Here is a 17,961-nt window from a genome sequence, read left to right on the forward strand (position 1 = left end):
CCAGTCCATAGAGCGTAAAGAATGCCTACTTTGCAATCAGACTAGGTTAAAGTCCCAATTGTCTGGTTCCCACCCTGGTAACCTGCAAGTGACTGACAGTGTTTGAGCCCAGCTCCTCACATAAGGGGTGTGTCAAGTACCTAACGATGTTAAGCTTTTAATAAATGCTAAATTTTCTCTTCCTTTATCTACCTCCCACCCTCAAGGTCAGGTAGAAATTTCAAAAGGCAAATAAACGGGAGATGATGTTGACCATGAAGATGGTGATAGTTTATATTTATACCACTCATGCAAATAATTTTCAACATATTTTAATACAGGGCTTTTTTCCTTTTTATTAGCCACGCACATCATGATCATGTTTTATTGGGGTAGAACTATCCCGACGTTATGTCAGATATCTAGGAAAGATGGCCTTATGAAATGATAACAAGGCATGACAAATCTTCCTTTATTGTGATACATTTTCATTACTCAGGTTAATCAGAAATTACCCATTAGAACAAGAGCTTGAGATAAGTACATGACAGTCATCTGTGGAGATCAAAATCTCTGATTTTCCAATGGGTACCTAATTGTTATTGCCATTGTGGGGGGACGATTAATGCTTAGATTGAACCGGTCTTAAAACATTAGAATAACTCAAAGAGATATGACAGGTAGTTAGAATTAGTATAGTCTGAAATTAAAGAGAAGACAGATTTCAATTTCACCGAACGATATCCTCACCCCTACAGCTGTCCAGTGACAGGGGCAGACTGTGTGTGAAGTACAGAGCTGCGTTTCTGCAGGAATATTGAAACGGGCTGGCTGACTCCCGGGCAAGCTTACCATGAGAGAGATTCGTGCTGCAGAGGGAGACTGGGTAAGAGGCCCTCTGAGGTCCCTCTACAAACATACTTGAGTGGATGATAAATACTTAGCGCAGCACAAGCATTGCTCCAAACAGCATTACTGCCACAGCCACCATCCTTGTTTGTCACCACAGGGTGAGGATGGGGGACGGCAATAACAGTGCTGTTCTCTCCTGAGATTTTTCTCCCTTACAAGGAAAGGCAAGAGTCTGGGGACATTCTGACTCTAACCATCCCTACGTTTGTCTTGATTTCTTTTGCAATCCTCATCTTTTTCTCCGTAAGATTGTCTTCAAGTGCCTTAAAGAAATCTTAAGAGCCTTGTTTGTCATTTAGTGTCCTTGAAGGGATGAGTGAGTAGTAAGCAGTGGAAGAAGGGACTCACATTTGTTTAGCTCCTATTAAGCATAGGCCCTATAAATTTTGTTCTTGATTAAGAGAGGTGTGTAAATGCTTTCATGCAGGTGTGTGTGAGTGCGTGCGTGTGCGCGCGTGTGTGTGTGCGTGCACGTGCACACATATATTGCATTATGGATGCAAATGTGGGTGGATCTGAAGGAATGCTTTGCTGCTCAAGCCTTATGAGAGGTCTTGGTATATGTGTAGCATTTTGGGTGCTGCAAAAGCTTCTGTTCTCCCACAGGCTAGTCATGAGGCAGTCTTCCCGTGTTTGTACATTTTTCAAGGTTTCTCTGCTCCTATCTTGGGCTTTGCTGTGTTGACACTTCAAGATTTAGCTGCTTCCTTGTCTCCATGTATGCATCATTGCCTTTCTCTTCTCTGTCATGGTGCATGCAGATCCATGTATCCAGCCCCGTGTGAAGCCATGTATGTCCTGTAGCCTCTTCTCAAGGAAGACTCTGCAGAGAGTCCTTGGCACCCTCCCCTTCTGGATGCCCCCACTTCCCACTTTCCATGCCAGGAGAGATCTAATTACACAGAAATTAGTACAGAGAAGGATCGTTTGCTTTTATGGCATCAGCGCCAGGGCAGCTGTAAATCTGGAGCTGCTACTGCAGCAGCCTCTGGGCACTGTGCAAACTCTGAGGGGCTATCACCTCTTCACCCCCTCTCACTCTGGGCTGTTACCCCTATCCAGGACCTGACAACCCTTTAAGGTACCCATCTCAGCAAGGGACGAGGTGTGAAAAGGGGGATGCGGTAAGTCAAAAGACACATAATAGGTGCTCAATAAACGTTACCTAAATGATTAGAGGATGATTTCCAGCAATGTGAGCCACTGCATAACTACCCAGACCCATGACCATAAGAATACTCCTAGAAAAATTCCTTAGAATTTTCAAGTTCTTACCAGCCTCCCACACTTTTCTGTGGAACCAGATAAAGCTGGTAGAGCAATGTCCCACCCTGAATTCTACTTCAGAGGCCCCAGATTCCTTCTTAGGTAGCATCAGGTAGTGAGGACAGACCAAGTTCAGATCTTGATTATTCTCTTAACTAGATAAGTGGCCTTGAACACACCTTCCAGCCTGAGCCTTGGTTTCCCTATCCATGAGGTAGTGGTCAAAAAAATCTCAGCATGTGAGAGACACCAGAAGCAAATACTGAACTAACAGAAAGGTAGTCTTCTATGGTCATTATCAAAACTCTGTTACTGTATTGCTAGCTAAGGTTCCATTCTCCACCACGACTTATCCTCTTCTCTCCCACAACCCTTCCATGTAGTCTTTATCACAACCAGCCCCCAACTCAAAGGCCATTATACACTTTGGGACATCACAACATGTAGGCATTGTGCCCAATCAGAAAAGAGTGTTTATTCATGTGAGAGTCTCTTCTGATGAAAAGAGTGAACATAGAAGACTCTAGCAATCCCTGGGCACCTGGAGGCAGTGTTTCATCCATTGCCAACACATCTAAGCTCCTACCATGGTGGTGGTTATTTGTGTTTCTTTTTGTTTATGATACTGTGGATTGAATAAAGGAGTACATACAATGCAGACAAGTGCTCTCTCTCTGAACTACCTCCCAGTCCCAGCAGTGGCTATTTTGAGCTCCATTATTTCACAGAAGGAATGAATTGGGTCCCTGGAGTACTAGAGGGTCCAATTGTAAAGAATTGAGAAGAATTGAGGATTTAGAGATTTGAGAGGGAAGTGGGAACTGGGGAACTGGGATAAAGATGGGCCTATTTCTGGAGTAACAGAATCAGAAACCAAAACCAAGACTTCTTGCCTACACAGTCCCCAAGCCAGAGGCTTGGGGCCTCCCTCCTCTTGTTCTTTCTGATCCTGATGTCTCCAAGACAAGGCACCTTGACTAGAAGTCCTGAATTTACTCCTATGTCGATAATTCTGGAAAGCTTCAAGGGGTGTGTAGGTCAGGAGAGGATGTGTGGGTACATCACTATCCCCAACCCCAGCCCACCTAGGACTTGGGCAGGACATTCTGTTGCCACCACTGGGGCAAGGGGAGCTGGCTAGAAAGAGTGGAGGTACATCCTCTGTGTCCTGCTCACCCCTGGATCTGCGTCCCAGAGAGGGTGAGGATTTGGCGTGAAGGGCAGAGGGTGGGTAGGGGGAACTCTGGCCCCCGCCTCTCGCAGCCCCCAACCCCAACTCAGGCTGCAGTCTCTCCTCGTTGTAGCAGAGCGAGAGCAAAGGGACGGGCAGTAAAGATGAGTGATGGCGTGGAGACAAGCAGAAATACACCATCATGAAAATGCTAATGACTCCTTGCTCTCTTTCTTTATGGTTGGAGTAATACAGACTTCAATCATAAAAACAATCTCCCAACATTTTAATGGGCTCCATCATGCCCGCACTTGTCGGTATATTTGAAGAATAAATCACCCTCCCCGCTCGGAATGAATTCGCTGTCAAACTCGGCTCCCTCGGAGAAAATGGATGGGGAAAGAGGATGGAGGGTTTTTTTTTTTAGGGGAGGGTGTCGTCTCCCCCTCTAACTCCCTCCTAAACTGGATTGTTGTGAGAGCTGCCTGGATTTTGAGTAGCAAGCAGGGTACTGTTGGAACTCGGGAGGGCTGAAGCTACAGAGAGGGTTTTCAGAGGGACTCCACATGGATAGAAGTCACCCTTGGGATGGACGAGGAAAAAGGATAAGGGGTAGGGATAGTGCGCATTAAAGAATAGAGCAAAATACTAACACTGAATTGAGGGAAAAAAGATGGCAAGATTCTGCACATCCATATCATTTCTGCATTATTTGGTCGAATTTCTTTCAGATTGTGCCCAAGCTGGAGCGCAAAAGGAAAAGGGGGCGGTGAGAGATATCTTTTGTGGGGCAGAAGAGCTTAGGGCAAGAAACAGGTTCGGCTCTGAGCTCGCAGCTTTCAGTGCAGTAAGCCACAGGTCTGTCTGGCTGAGCAGGGCCTTGGAGTCCGGGGTAATTCTCATTTCCATACAGGTGGCCGTCAGCCAATGAAAACTTGGGATTGCGAGCAGCCAATCCCGGTTAAGGATGAGCTGACTTGGCAGGTTTAATTGCATCTTGATTGGTTGAGATGTTGCTAGGCAAAATTGGTTCCTGGAGATTGATGCGGGCCAGACTGGAGAGGCAGGTGACTATGAAAATATCTGGGAACCTGGACTACTGGGTTGACATTTTTTTCTTCCCGAGTTCTTTCATTCGTAAAGATTTGACAGGGTCAGGAGAATGACCTTAAAGCCCTTGGCCCCCCAAAAAGCTTTCATTAAAATCTGGCTATTTGGAGGGCCGTCTAAACTCGACAGATCTCCAGAGAACTTCACTCTGGCCTGCCTTAAGCTTACCTGTAAGCCTTTGAGCTGTAACTTAGGCCCACCTTTCTCTAATATGCTCAGGAATTGAAGAAATCGTGCCCCACATTCACCATCATGCGGCTCCTACCTCCTTGCCACTCGGGGCCAAAACCCCTGCGAGGGGTCAGATTCTCATCCCAAGGTCTGGGAAGTGGTGTTCCCAAGCCAGCAGCTTCTGAGCCTTCATCTGCATCTGGTTTGCATAAACCGTCCTCCCCTCCCACTCTGGACCACGCGCACGGGGGCTCTCCCCATCACAGCACCCACCCTGGCTCACCCCCGCTTGCAGCGCCCCCTGCCGGCGACAGGGCCCGGCGCTCTGCGGTGATCCCTAGCTGCAGCCTCCCGTGAGGCCGAGGACCGTGGCGGAGGGGTGGAGGCGGTCGCCCTGCACGGGAGCCCGCGGGTCTGACCGACACCGTGCGCGAACAATATGCCACCATTTAAGTCTGAACGCGAGCCAGCCGCCGATTGTGATGTTAATTCGGCGATGATTTAGGGGGGCGGGACGGAGCGGGGCCGGCCGCCTCTCTGTCAAAGTGCTGTCCGGGGACCTTAATATTAGTAATTGAAGCTGATGAGGACTCCGTCTCTGTTTCTACTGATAAAAAATAAAAAATAAAAAGGCAGGGAGGGAAAAGGAGCAACTAAATTATAGGGCCGGGAGAAAAACATGATTAATCAAAGGTTTGAACTGTCGCCGTGCTCGAGGCCCAGTAAATCTCGCCGGCCGGGGCGTGTGGAGGCCGGAGGATAAATCTGAGCCCCGTGGAGTTTGCCGCCCCTTACTGTTTGCCACTCGCGTCGCACGTCAATTAATTCGATAATTGGATTTGAAGAGATGTCAGAAGATTATCCAGGGGGAGCGGGAAGAGCGGTTGCCAGGGTCTGCGATGGGCAGCGGAGGCGAGCGAGCACCGAGGCCGGTAGAGGGACGGGAGAGCCAGGCAGGCCTGTCCGGATCCTTCACGCAATTAGCCTGTGCTCAGCTCTGCAGCAGCCCCCGAAAAGGCGGCTGCCTGAGCTGGGGCCTCAGGTCGGTACCAGTCCCCAGCTGTTATTTGCTGCCCAGTCTCCAATGCTCTCCCTAAGGCCTGTCCTGTGCCACCACGGGTTTGTCTCTTGTCCAGCGTTGTATGTAGGTTTGTAATTGAAGTATCTCTGTTTACCCAAGCTCCTATGAACACCTGGTTCACCCCATCTGATCTCTGATATTTTCCTCAAAATATTGGGAGTTCTCAGGAAGACAGGGACCAAGACCTCTCTTTGATTCCTCACTCCCACTGGTGGTAATTATTCTTTCCCTCACTCCCTTCCCATACACGTAGATCCTAACCTTTTTATTTATTTATTTTTTAAGGAAAATGCCTTCACAGACACATACACACCAGGCCCCTAGCTTCAGTCTGACAAGAAAATGCCACTGAAATTCAGTCCTTCGGCAACTTCAGGTGGATCCCCCAAAAGGCTGCACAGGGGAGTAAACTTGTTTCTCTACGAGGGAGCACGGCACTGTCAGGGAGACCTGAGGTGAGATCAGCCTACCTCTGTGTGTGTGTGTGTGTGTGAGAGAGAGAGACAGAGAGAGACAGAGACAGAGACAGAGACAGAGACAGAGACAGAGAGACAGAGAGAGACAGAGACAGAGAGAGACAGAGAGAGAGACAGAGAGAGACAGAGAGAGACAGAGACAGAGAGAGAGACAGAGAGAAAGACAGAGAGAGAGAGAGAGAGACAGAGACAGAGAGAGAGACAGAGAGAACAGAGGGTTGGATTCGATTATGCTTTCCCCTATGGTGTCTGTAGAATTCTATTCTGGGATAGGGGAAGGAGAGGGTAGAAGCTTACAAGCCAATCAGGAAAAGGGGGATGGAAAATGACAATACGAAATTGAAGGCTCAAGAAAGGTAGTGAAGGCAAAGCTCACAAAGACTGTCTGGCCTTGCTGCCTGCAGTAAAGAAATCCTAGAGGGAAACCACCCAGCAAGTCTCTGCAGGAGCCAGCATCCAGAAGTGGCTAGCCTGTACTCTTGGAAGTCCAGCAAGGGAGACACGGGAGCAAGAGCTGAAAGTAACAGCATGGTATGGCAAGCCAGAATTTGTTTAAGCGTGCCAATCCAGCCAACTATGCACACTTGTTCAGATAATCATTCCTTTTCTGCATAAGTGGGGGACATTATAAGTGTCTTATAACGGGACAGTACAGAGGAATTTAGGCAGCTTTTGTTTCTATGTGGGAGCTCCTCTGGGAAGTTAACTTTCTCTGCTCTTCCTTGTGACCTGGTCTCAGTTTCCCAAAGATGTCAATTAAAAAGAAATTGATCCCACCGGGCAGTGGTGGTGCACGCCTTTAGTCCCAGCACTCAAGAGACAGAGGCAGGAGGATCTCTGTGAGTTTGAGGCCAACCTGACCTACAGACCGAGTTCCGGGACAGGCTCCAAAGCTACACAGAGAAACCTTGTCTTGAAACACACACACACACACACACACAAAAAGAAATTGATCCCATCACCAGTCTTTCAGTCATAGCCTGGTTTTGGTTATGTACTTTCTGAATGGACCTTTGGTGGCAAGAATTCTGTATGCCAGAAAATACATTTAAACCAGGAATTGAGAGGTGATGCCATAGGAAGAAGTCTGGGTCCATCTGAGGTCGGCCTGCAGCTCTCTCCATTCTTGCCTCAGCGAAGCCTTGCGTGATATCTCAGCCTGTACATATTGCTCTCAAAAATAAAAAATAAAAAGGAACACCCATCTTATAAGAGACAACATAAAATGTGTCCCTGATGCCACTGGGACATGAAAGATGAGACTTAGAGGACCATCACCAAGGTTGGTGGAGGGAGCACTGAACCTCAACTCGGAGGAATTAGCTCCAATTCCTTCACTGCCCTGAAGACCAGAAAGTTGAAATGACTTCTGCATATCATATAGTGATGAATGACACAGCACCTTGAAGACCTCTGTTCTCCATCCAGCCACCCCCCAACCCCCCACCCCCGTCTATTGAGGAGACAGCATAATGTAGAATCTGACTTCCTGGGTTCGATCCTGCCTCCACCTCCTAGCTTTCTCTCAGTTTCCTCTGTAATGTATTGGTAACAATAGTGTCCACTTCATAATCTTCCAGATTGAGTTCATACAGTAGGCATCTGTATCTGTACCAGTGGCTTGTTACTCAGTTGTTCATTAATTCATTCATAGAAGGCCTGTGAAAATGCCTTTGAAAAGCAGCGTGGTTCATTGGTCCATCGAACCTACATTGAAGGCCAGTTGTGTGCTCAACACTGACAGGCAGATATGAAACCATGAGTTCATTGCCTCATTAGCCCTGACAGTGGACTCTGACACAGGGTCTCTCAGCTGTCCTGAAACTTGCTGTGTAGACCAAGCTGAACTAGAACTCAGAGATCGTCTTGCCTCTGCCTCCAGAGTGCTGGAATTCAAGGCATAGACCATCATGCCCAGCCTCAGTGGCATTTCCTTGTATCTCTAGGAACTAACATGGTTCAGGCACATGGTTTATTGTATGAATGCACAAACACTACAAGAATGAATGTAGAAAAGAATTAGAAATATGGTTCCTGCATTTTCTTAAGGATTTATTTATTTATCTATCTTATATGCAATAGTGCTTTACTTGCATGTATTATGTGTATCACATGTGTCCTGGCGCCCAAAGAGGCCAGAAGAGGACATCAGATCCCCTGGAACTGGAGTCACAGACAGTTATAAGCTGCCATGTGGGTGCTGGGAACAGAGCCTGGGTCCTCTAGGAGAGCAGCAAATGCTCTTACCTACTAAGCTATCTCTCCAAACCCCCTTTTTATTATGCATGTATTTTTACTTATTTATTTAAATAAACTTTATTATAAAAGCTTGCAAATAAAAAATACCACATAAAAAATTAATCAGACCCAAAGTCTATATGTTTGTCTTATTCATGTTTGTTTAAGACAGGGGTATAGCTATGTTTTTCTTTTTCTTTCTTTTTTTTGAGACAGGATTTCTCTGTATTGTTTTGGAACCCTTATTGGCACTTGCTGGCCTCATACTCACAGAGATCCACCTGCCTCTGCCTCCCAAGTGCTGGGATTAAAGGCATGCACCACCAACGCCCGGCTAGCTATGTTTTTCAATCTGGCTTGAACTCCTAGATTCAAGAGATCGTCCTATCTCAGATTTCTGATTAGCTGGAACTAGATACATGCTGTCTTTAATAAGCCTAAATTCCCACTTCGGGTTTGTACATACGAAAAGAAAGAATAATTGAAGTGAACACATTTAGACTGTATAAAGTAGATATGGTCTGGGGTTATAGCTTAGTGGTAGAGTACTTGCCTGACATGCCTAAGATCCTGGGGTCAATATCCAGAATTACCAGTAACAAAAACATATTAAGAAAATATGTCCAGGCTGGAGAGTTGGTTCAGTGATTAAGAGCACTTATTGTTCTTTTAGAGGACCTAAGTTCAATTCCAAGCACCATATGGTAGCTCACAACAGTTTGCAACTCTATTTCCAAGGGAATTCAATACTCTCTTCTGACCTCTGCAGGCACTGGGCACACATGTGGTGCACACATATGCACGCAGACAAAGCATTCATACACATGAAATAACTCTGAAAACATAAGTTCTTTCAGATATGGTGGCACATGTCTTTACTCCAAGCACTTCACAGGCAGAGGCAGGTGACATCTGAGTGTGATGCTAGCCAGGTCTACACAGTGAGTTCCAGGCCAGCTGAGGCCATACAGTGAGACCCTGTTGAGAAAGGGAGAGGTGGAGAGACAGACAGACAGACAGAGAGAGAGAGAGAGTTCTAAATAATAAAGACTAGGAAAGAGCTCAAGAAACAGGATCTGCATTGGGCAGAGGTGCTAACATGGAAGAAATGGATCTAAACTGGATCTAAACAGGCTTTGGAGTGTCTAGGAGAGAGAAGAGCATTGCAGCTGCAAGAGTAGTGAGCTTGAAAACAGGGTCCAGGTGTTTAAAAACGTGCTTCTATGTGTTCCTGGTCACCGGATGGGCTGGCGATATGGCTCAGTAAAGTGCTTGCCACACAAGTGTGAGGACCTGAGTTTAGATCCCCAGAAGCCACATAAATTCACATACAACAGAATACATCTGCAATCCCAGAACTCTTATGGCAAAATGGGAAACAAAGACAGGAGAATCACCAAGGAGGAAGCTCAAAAGCCTGCTTGCCTGACATACAAAGCAGGAAACAACAAAGAGATTTCATTGCAAATAAGGTGGAAGGCAAGGACTGAGATTGCCCTATGACCTCTGCATGTACACTATAGCACTGTGAGGATGTGCATGAACACACACACACACACACACACACACACACGCACAATGCATGCAAGCAAGTGCATGCACACCTCCACACAGATTTCACACACATCCCATACATATGCACACACACACCAGAATTTTTTTAAAGATGGAATGTTATTTGGATTTGCTTATTTTAGATTATTTATACTCTATCTTAATCTGAAAAGCAAGAATCAAAACAACAGCCAGCTGCTCCCCTCTGCAAAGCAAACAGATTGTAAAAGCAATTACGTTCCGTGCCGCTGTGCAAGCTAGCACCACTTCTCATTTGTCGGCATCCAAGACAACTTCTTCTTCCTCCCTCTCCCACATGGCCCCAGTCTGAGCTAGGATTATTGATTTCTAGATTATTATTGTCTTCTTTTAAAATGCTTTTAAAATTTCCAGACACCCTCCTTCAAGACAGTCTTAAAAAGAAAAAGAAATTCCATGTGTACTGCAGGCATGTGATGTACAACACAGGCTCATATGTACACACATAAATAAAAATAAATCTAAAAATTTTTAAATAAAAAAATTAAGAGAGAAAGAAAAAAGAAAAACTCCTTCCCCCCTCCCCCATCTTTCCATGGTTGGTCCTGGAAACCTTACTGGGACTGCACAGGAATGACAGGCACACAGACAGAAAAGCTAGGATGGTGAGGGACATGCTCACTCTGATGAGGGGATCTACTGCCAACGGGAAACTCAGGGCTTTTCTTCTGTGTGACTCCAGGAGGATGGGTTAGGTGGTCTGCATGCAAGCAGTCTCAGGCTGTGATCCTGAGAGGAGAAAACTGCACACCATAGTCTTTATTAAACACTCATACTTGGACCAGAGGAAGACGTTGCCATTCCTCTGAGCCTCACTAGGGGAAGACTTTGTCATTTCCATGGTTCTGGGGCATTGGGACTCTTGGCTTGATCAGCACAGACAGTTAACCAGGCCTATGGCTTGATCCATGTCTTACACCTGGCCAGAGAGACTATCCCGGCATTTGCCTCTGCCTCCTCCACAGTGAGAATAACTTTAGTGTCCTCTTAGAGCTCATACTCCCCCTCTTCAGGACCATGGCTGAGTTACCAGAATCTCTGTTACCTCACAGCTGGAAGCTCACTTCCAGAGCTTCTGGGATCACAGCCTGGTCCTGGTGGCCAGAGTGGAGGGCATTCAGATGTGTGGTTACATTGAACACATGCTCCTGTGCAAGCAGGAGTGGAATGATAACCTGAGGAGGGCTGGGGGGATTCCAGAATCCTAAATATAAACCTTCCTTTACATGTTCTATGTGTTGGGTGGGGGTAACAGGGAGTGCGTGCCTGCATTGACACACACGTGGAAGTCAGAGGACAATTTCCAGGAGTCAGTACTCTCTTCCCGCCCTGTGGCTAAGGACAGCTAACACACAGACAGGTTCAGCGGCAAGAACCTATTTTCTCTAGCAGCTCCTCAGCTGTGTGATATACAGTGTTCGTACACTTAGACATTTGTCCTGTAGGCCAAGGCTTTTATCTTCCCCTGGGCTCATCTCATGACTTCCTTTCCTGTCCTTCGCTCTCTGTGCTGCAAGGACAGGCCATGCTTAGACCTGGCTGCCACGCAATCCCCCTCTCTTTATCCTCACAGCTCCAGAGATCATCTTCTACCAGAGCCTCACCGACTGCTGCTGACTTCTTCCCCTTGATCCTTTGACCTTCAATGGATGTTGCAGCCTCTGTGATCCTGACCCGAAGAAGATGTAACTAAGTTACAGCACATCGCTACATCCCTGTGATCCCTTTTCTTCTGTTAGGGTCTTTGGGCTGCCAGGGATACTCAATGGTAGCACATTTGAATCATACTCTGTATTGATCTCAGTAGGAAGATCCTTAGGGCCATTTGTGTGTGGGAGTGGGGGATGCTGTTTATTTTTATTACTATTTGGAGCACTTCCGGCAAGTGCTCTACCACTAAGATGAACCTCCAGCCCGACATCCTTATTATTTTCTTTGTTTGTTTGCTTTTATTTTTCAAGACAAGGTTTCTCTGGGTAGCCCTGGCTGTCCTAGAACTCTATCTGTAGGCCACGTTGGCCTTGAACACACAGGGTTTGCCTGCCTCTGCCTCCCAAGTGCTGGGATGAAGGGTGTGTGCTGCCGCCCCGGCAAGATCCTTATTCTTGGGACTCCCCAGTCAGATTTATAAAGCAGCACATAGTGATTCAGGGAAAGCTGGGAAAACAGGAACAAAAAATAGGGATATCTAGCTGAGGTTTCGATTTCATGTAGAAGGAAGAAAAACTGAAGAAAAGATTAGACAAATACAGAGGCATTGAAGACTGAAATACTGGAAGTTCAGCAGAGGCACACGGGAGATTGTGGAGTCCGTGGGAGTGATTATTAGAGTTTGGAGACAGGAGGACCAGGTTTGGAGAATCAGGAAACGGCACCACTCAGTGGTCCAGGTCAGAAACTGCACAGCATCTCCACCCCTCCAGCACGATAAGTCCCTAAGGTCTATCTATCATTCCTCCCTTCTAAGCCTGAGCTCTGCCTACACCTCTTCATCTGGCTATGACCTGAGAGCTCAGGCCACCATCATCTCCTTCCTGGATATGGTAGCAGCCTCTTATTTCTCTTATACTTGTCTTCTGGTCTTTCTAAAATGTCAGTCTGAGGAGTTGTGTTATATATAGCACTTGTCCAGGGTGCTCAGGATTCTGGTCTTGATCTCCAAGTTTCAGGCTAGTCTGGAATATGCAGTACAGTAAGATGCAATCTTTGAAAAAGAAAGAAAAGAAAAAGACATTCCAGTCTCTGTAACCTCCTACAAAAACACAAGCATTTATTTGTTTGTTTGTTTATAGGCAAGGTCTCATGAACCCCATCCAGGTTATTCTGAACTTGTGAGCCTCCTGCCTCCTTCTCTCAAATGCTGCAATCAGAGACATGTGCTACCATACCCACTTATGTGGTGATTAAACCCAGGGGTTCACACTCTCTAGGGAAGACTCTACCAACTGAACTACTGAACTATGAATATCCTTGGCCAAGTTTATATAGATTATAAACTATATAAGAATAAAACTCCCCAGGCAGTAGTAGTGCTCGACTTTAGTCCCAGCACTTGGGAGGCAGAGGCAGGAAGATCTCTGTGAGTTTGAGGTCAGCCTGGTCTACAGAGCGAGTTCCAGCACAAGCTCCAAAAGCTACACAGAACCCCCGTCTTGAAAAACCAAAAAGTAAAAAATAAATTAAGACACTAGACCAAGTGTGCTGGCATGCTTCCACAATCCCAGTACTCAGGACATTCAGGCAGACGAACCTTGAGTGCCAGGCTAGGCTGGGCTATCTAGTGTCACCCCGTCTAAAACAACAAAGCAAAAAGGAAAGGAAAATGGATTCTATATTGCACAATGGGCGTTATTCACAAAACTTCACCTGATAGATTGTCCAGTAATACTAGATGTTACTCCAATACTAGAGAAACAATAATGAGCAAGGTCACTACCCTGGGGGAACTTATTCTCCAGTATAGAAAAAGAGCAATAGAAATGAAAATAGAAGCAGTGGAGACAGTTCAGTCAGTTAGGTGCTTGTCATACAAACATGAAGACCTGAGTTAGGAGCCCCAACAACCACGTAAGAAAGCTATACTGGGTGGTGGTGGCACATGCCTTTAGTCCCAGCACTTGGGAGGCAGAGGCAGGTAGAGCTCTGTGACTTCCAGAACAGGCAGGAATGTTTCATAGAGAAAAGAAGAAAGAAAAGAAAAGAAAAAAGAAAAGAAAAGAAAAGAAACCTGTATATGGTGCATAACTGTAATCCCAGCTTTGGGGAGGCAGATTTTTGAAGCTAGCTGGTCCAGGCAATAGCTAAATGTATAAACTTCAGGTTTAGAAACACACACACACACACACACACACACACACACACACACACACACACACTAAGGTGGAGAGCAAGCCAGAAAAATATGACTGTAACATGAGTAAATAAATAAAAGCCCAGAAATTGATATTGGGATTCAAACTTCAAGCTGAATATCAGAAAAGCAAAGCAGCCAGTCACTAGCTCTTACCACTGCCTCAGGCTGAAAGGGCTGATCCACACATGAGCTCTCCACCAAGTCTCAAAGTGCTGCCTCTCCTCAGTGTGGCTGGAGAACAAATCCTCCTATCTTCAGTGTGGCTGGAGAACGAATGCATCTACCGAGACCTTGCTTCTGTCTTATATACTCCCCTAATGTTGGAATTAAAGGTGTGAGCTATAATTCTCTTTTAGACTGATTCACTCTTGTGTAGATCTGGGTGACTTTGAACTCACAGAGATCTGCCTACCTCTTAACCCTGAGTCCTAGGATTGAGGTGTGTACCACCACCTCCTAGCTTTTGGCTGCTGGGATTAGAGATATGTGCCTGGCTTCTAAGACTTATGGTTGACTTTGCTTTTCTGAATTAAATAATATATCACTATATCTGACATTGACTTCTAACCTACACACACACACACACACACACACACACACACACATGCATGCACACACACACACACACACACAAAATCCTTAAGTAAATGACAAAAGCAAAGAGGAGCTGGAGAGATGCCTAGAACAATGGTTCTCAACCTTCCTAATGCTGTAACCCTTTAATACACTTTAATACAGTTCCTCCTGTTGAGGTGACCCTCCCAACTATAAAATTATTATTGTTGCTACTTCATACTGTAATTTTGCTATTGTTATGAATCATAATACTAATATCTGTGTTTTCTGGTGGTTTTGGCAACACCTGGGAAAGGGAAGTTCGACTCCCCCAAAGGGGTTGTGTCCCACAGGTTGAGAACTGCTGGCTTAGAGATTAAGAGTACTTGCTACTCTTTATAGAAAATCTAGATTCAGTTCCCAGAACCCATACAAGGCACTAATTCTAGCTCCAGGAGGAGTTGACGCCCACTTCTGGTCTCTGTGTACACCTGCACTCATTTGATACATACACATACACTCAGTTATACACACATGCTCATAATTTTTTTTTGTTTGAGACAAAGTCTATCTACATAGCCCTCGCTGTCCTGGAACTCACTCTATAAACCAGGCTGGCCTCGAACTCACAGATATGCCTGTCTCTGCCTCTTGAGTGCTGGGATTAAAAGCCTGTGCTCCATGCCTGGCCATAAATTTTTTTTGTTTTTGTTTTTACCAGACAGGGTTTCTCTGTATTGTTTTTGAGGCTGTCATAACATTTTTAAAATTAAAAATAAAGGCTGAACCGGACACACACCTTTAATCCCAGCACTTGGGGGCAGAGGCAGGTGGATCTCTGTAAGCTCCAGACCAGCCTGGTCTACAAGAGCTAGTTCCAGGACAGCCTCCAAAGCCACAGAGAAACCCTGTCTTGAACCACCCACCCCCTCCCCCCCAAAAAAACCAGGTTGATGGTATAGCACTTGCTTCACATGAACAGGGCTCCAATGTTCAGTCTCCAGCACTACAATAAATAAACATACAAGCCATGTATGATGGCTTGCACTTGTAATACCAGCATTTGGGAGGCTGAGGCAAGAGGGCCATCCATTAGTTCAAGGCCAGCCTGGACTACAGAATGAGACACTGCCTCAGCGAAACAAAACAAAACAACAACAGCAACAACAAAAAATAACCAAAAAAGAAAACTTATGAAATTTTAGTAAGTGTTAAAAAGGAAAAGGAAGGAGCTGATAATGGGCTGAGAAGAAAGAACAGTAGTTATTTAGATAGGGAAACTCTGAGGGGGTGATCCTTGAGATAACAGTGACTAAAGCAGGAACTCAGGGAAGAATGTTCCAGACCCCTTGGTTCTGTGTGTCTAAGGATCAATAGGAGATGGACCCTGGTTTGCTTGTGTGTGTTTGTTTGGCAGAAAACTTTTATTATTTGTCTTCATTATTATTATTATCATGCGTGCACATGCATGTGTGTGTGTATGTGTGCGTCTGTGTGTTTGTGTGTGTCTGTGTGTGTGTGTGTGTGCGCGCGCGCGCGCGTGTGCACGCGAGCGTGCACATTGCTAGAGATTTGATCCAGGGCCTCAGCCCCATTAAGAGGCTTTAAATTGCATGATTTAAGCTTTATTTGGAGAGACTAGATTAGCTACTCATCGAGGAGGTCATGATGGAATTTAGGCAACCAGTTTTGAGGCTGCTATTTTTTTTATCACTTTTTATTTTAATTTTAAATAGCCTGTTTTACATGTCAATCCCAGTTCCCTCTCCCTCCCCTCCTCCCGCACTCCCCTTCCCCCCCAGCCTCCCACCCTATTGCCAATTCCTTCCACATAGGGGATATCTAGAGTCTGTCATTTCGCTCCGGGTAGGGTCCAGGCATTCCCCTAAGAGTCCAGGCTGAGAGAGCATCCCTCTTTGTGCTATGGGCACACGATGATTGTTTGTATTCCAGGGACAGACACTGATCCACTGTTCAAGGCCCCACAGGTTGCCCAGGCCTTCTCACTGACACTCACATTTGGGGGGGGGGGGGTCCAGATCAGTCCCATGTTAGCCTCCCAGCTGTCAGTCTGGGGTCCAAGAGCTCTCCCCTGTTCAGATCAGCTGTCTCTGCTGGTTTTGCCAGCCCATTCTTTGCCAATTTGCTGATCACTTTGAGGCTGCTATTAAAGAGGTCCAGGAGATGTTAGCGATTTGGACCAGAGTAGATTTGGAAGTAATAAGGAGTAGTTACACATAGGATGTGTTGTGGTGTTGTACAGACACACATTCAGGCAAAATATTCAGACACATAAGGTTTTTTTAAATTTTTGTAAATGAAAGAAAGAAAAGGTGGACTGTGACTAAGGAATGACATCCAAGGTTGTCCTTTGGCCTTCATGCACATATGCACACAGATGCATTCATGTTCACACACACACACACACACACACACACACACACACACGATTCTTCATTATCTGTTTAACGCCAAAAAAAAATCAATGAGGAGATGACAAATAACCCAATAGGAAAACAGACAGAAGACATACATGACTAATCATTTCACAGAAGACAGAACATGAATAGCCAATAAATAAATGAAAATATGCTCAATCTCATTAATAATCAAGGAAATATAAATTCAAACCACCATGAAATACCACTTTATGCACAATAAATTGATTAAATACCAATGTTGACATGAATGGTGTAGCAACTCAAATTCTTTTATATTCTGGAAGGTATAAATACTGAAAAACAAAATGAGGTTAGTTAGAAAAGTTAAATAAAAAAATAAAAAATAAGTTTTGTGGGTTTTTTTCCATTTGTTTGTTTTCTTTTTGGTGGTCCAGGGGATTACACATAGGATTTTTTTTGGTAGCACAGGGTTTCTCTTTGCAGCACAGGATGTCCTAGAACCTGCTCTGTAGACCAGGTTGGACTCCAACTCAGAGACTCAGAAATCTGCCTGTCTCTGTCTCCCAAGGGCTGGAATTAAAGGCCTGTGCCACCATGCTTGGCCCTGAAGCCTTGAATTTCCAATCCTCCTGCCCCAGCTTTCCCAGGAACAGGGATGACTGGTTTGTACCACAAGGCTCTGCTTGTTTGTAGTTAATGCTGAAGATTTAACCCAGTGTCTCAAACATGCCAGGAAAATTGTTTACTACTGAGCCACATCTCCAGTCAATAATTGTATACCCTGAAAAGACTTCTCCATGTGTGCTAGGAGACATGTACAGAAATTCTAAAAGAAACATTATTTTTTAGGAAATACCATGGAACAGATTTAAATATTGGTCAACAGGAGAAATAAAGTACAACTATCTACATCAACGTGGAAGGGTCTTACAAATACAGAGTGGAATGAAAAGAGTAAGTGGAAGAAATGACACTGTATGTCACACTCAAAAAGGTTGACAAAAAAAGGAACAAAATTAATACAGTAGGAACCTGAGAATGGCTAGGAAATGACAAGTATGAAATTCAGGGGATCTATAGGAAGGACGCACATGAGACTCTCAACAGGACCAGCAAGTTGCTGCTTTCTTGTTTTTGTTTTTCTTAAGCTCAAG

The 17,961-nt window shown here is 45.3% G+C and overlaps 2 long non-coding RNA genes across 3 annotated transcripts in view; one reads left to right on the plus strand and one right to left on the minus strand.

The window, feature by feature from the left end:
• Nucleotides 1-4,846, minus strand: part of LOC121142855 — a 31,412-nt gene extending 26,566 nt beyond the window's left edge. The window contains exon 1 of the long non-coding RNA XR_005879967.1: nucleotides 4,704-4,846. This is a non-coding gene — a long non-coding RNA (uncharacterized LOC121142855). The remainder of the gene's footprint in view (nucleotides 1-4,703) is intronic.
• On the plus strand, nucleotides 4,362-13,050 carry LOC121142854. 2 transcript variants are annotated; one of them, XR_005879966.1, is made up of 3 exons: nucleotides 4,362-4,395; nucleotides 5,976-6,145; nucleotides 11,571-13,050. It is a non-coding gene; the product is annotated as an uncharacterized LOC121142854 (long non-coding RNA). The 2 variants fall into 2 exon arrangements; XR_005879965.1 differs by lacking the exon at nucleotides 4,362-4,395 and adding an exon at nucleotides 4,424-5,651.
• Nucleotides 13,051-17,961: the final 4,911 nt, after the last annotated feature.

The sequence above is a fragment of the Mesocricetus auratus genome, unplaced genomic scaffold (genome assembly GCF_017639785.1).
Source record: "Mesocricetus auratus isolate SY011 unplaced genomic scaffold, BCM_Maur_2.0 Super-Scaffold_100010, whole genome shotgun sequence".
NCBI lineage: Eukaryota > Metazoa > Chordata > Mammalia > Rodentia > Cricetidae > Mesocricetus > Mesocricetus auratus.